This window comes from Apium graveolens, chromosome 10 (assembly GCF_009905375.1).
Source record: "Apium graveolens cultivar Ventura chromosome 10, ASM990537v1, whole genome shotgun sequence".
NCBI classification, from domain to species: Eukaryota; Viridiplantae; Streptophyta; class Magnoliopsida; order Apiales; family Apiaceae; genus Apium; species Apium graveolens.
Genome location: NC_133656.1, coordinates 171261425 through 171263269, shown reverse-complemented (window position 1 = coordinate 171263269; position 1845 = coordinate 171261425). Strand labels below are relative to the sequence as shown.

Sequence of the window (1845 nt, the reverse complement as noted above, 5' to 3'; positions counted from 1 at the left end):
AGGTAGGTCCAGCTTTTTAAAGATCGACAACGACATCAGATTAATGCTTGCTCCCAAATCACAAAGGCACTTGTCAAAAGTTAGATTGCCAATGGTGCAAGGAATGGTGAAGCTTCCTGGATCTTTCAGTTTTGGTGGTAACTTTTGTTGCAGAACCGCGCTGCATTCTTCCGTAAGAGCAACGGTTTCAAGGTCATCCAGTTTCACCTTCCTTGAAAGAATAGTCTTCATAAACTTCGCATAACTAGGCATTTGTTCCAGAGCCTCAGCGAAAGGTATATTGATGTGAAGTTTCTTGAACACCTCCAGAAACTTCCCGAACTGTCTATCCAGCTTTTGTTGCTGCAATCTCTTAGGAAAAGGTGGTGGAGGATAGAGCTGTTTCTCCCCTGTATTAGCCTCAGGCAGAGTGTGTTCAACAGTAATCTTCCTTGGTTCCGCCGCTTTCTCCCTTTGCTTAGATTCTTCATCTCGAACTTCAGCTTCGACTTCTTTTGCCTTTTCAGCATCAGCTACTTTTCCAGACCTTAAGGTAATAGCCTTGACTTGCTCTTTAGCTTCCTTCCTGCCTGGTACTTCCGTGTCACTGGGAAGAGTGCCAGGTTGACGATTGAGCACTGCATTGGCTAATTGACCGATTTGATTTTCCAAGGTCTTGATAGAAACCGCCTGACTCTTGCACAACAGCTTAAGTTCCTCAAAATCAGCACTAGTAGGTGCAGCTGCACTTCCCTGTTGAGGATATGATTGTCTTGTAGCATACTGCTGTGGTTGCTGGAATCCAGGTGGGTTAAACTGTTTACTCACTCCTTGCTGATATGGTGGCTGAATAGCATTCTGATTATTTCCCCAGCTGAAATTTGGATGATTTCTGTTGTTAGGATGATAGGTCGCTGGCACAGGCTGCTGTTGTCGCTGATAATTATTCACATACTGAACAGATTCGTTGACAAGAGAACACTGATCCGTAGCATGAGAACCTGCACAAAGCTCACAAACCATAGCTATTTGATTAACTCCATACGTAGCCAAAGAATCAACCTTCATTGATAGTGCTTGGAGCTGGGCTGCAATAGCGGTGGCTGCATCAACTTCCAGAATACCTGCTACCTTGCCTGATGTCATCCTCTGAGTTGGGTTTTGATGCTCATTTGCAGCCATCGTCTCAATAAGATTGTACGCCTCAGTATAGCTTTTAGCCCATAAGGCGCCTCCAGCTGCTGCATCGAGAATGGGCCGAGATTGAGCCCCCAAACCATTATAAAAACCAGTGATTACCATCCAATCCGGCATTCCATGATGTGGACATTTTCTCAACATTTCCTTGTAGCGTTCCCAAGCCTCGCACATAGATTCTGTAGGTTGCTGCGCAAACTGAGTAAGAGCACTCCTCATAGCAGCAGTCTTTGCCATTGGATAAAACTTCACCAGAAACTTTTGCACAAGATCTTGCCACGTAGTGATTGACCCATCTGGTTCAGAATGTAACCAGTCTTTAGCCTTATCCCTCAGTGAGAATGGGAAAAGCCTCAACTTGATAGCCTCATCAGTCACGCCATTATACTTAAAAGTGCTGCAGATCTCGACAAAATTCCTTATGTGCATGTTGGGGTCTTCAGTTGCCGCTCCTCCAAAAGAAACAGAATTCTGCACCATCTGAATAGTGCCCGGCTTGATTTCAAAGGTGTTAGCTTGAATAGCCGGATGAAGGATGCTTGACTGAATGTCATCAATTTTAGGCCGAGAAAAATCCATAAGAGCTGGATCAGCTTGAACAATATGATCTCCCATGTTTACTAGTTCTTTCTGCTCAGTTCCTGAATCCGAATCCTCAAAATCTAACTT

At 44.4% G+C, this 1845-nt stretch overlaps 1 non-coding gene across 1 annotated transcript; it reads left to right on the top strand.

The window, feature by feature from the left end:
* The first annotated feature begins 1291 nt into the window (after positions 1-1291).
* On the top strand, positions 1292-1398 carry LOC141694176 (small nucleolar RNA R71). The gene has a single exon (XR_012563502.1). It is a non-coding gene; the product is annotated as a small nucleolar RNA R71 (small nucleolar RNA).
* Positions 1399-1845: the final 447 nt, after the last annotated feature.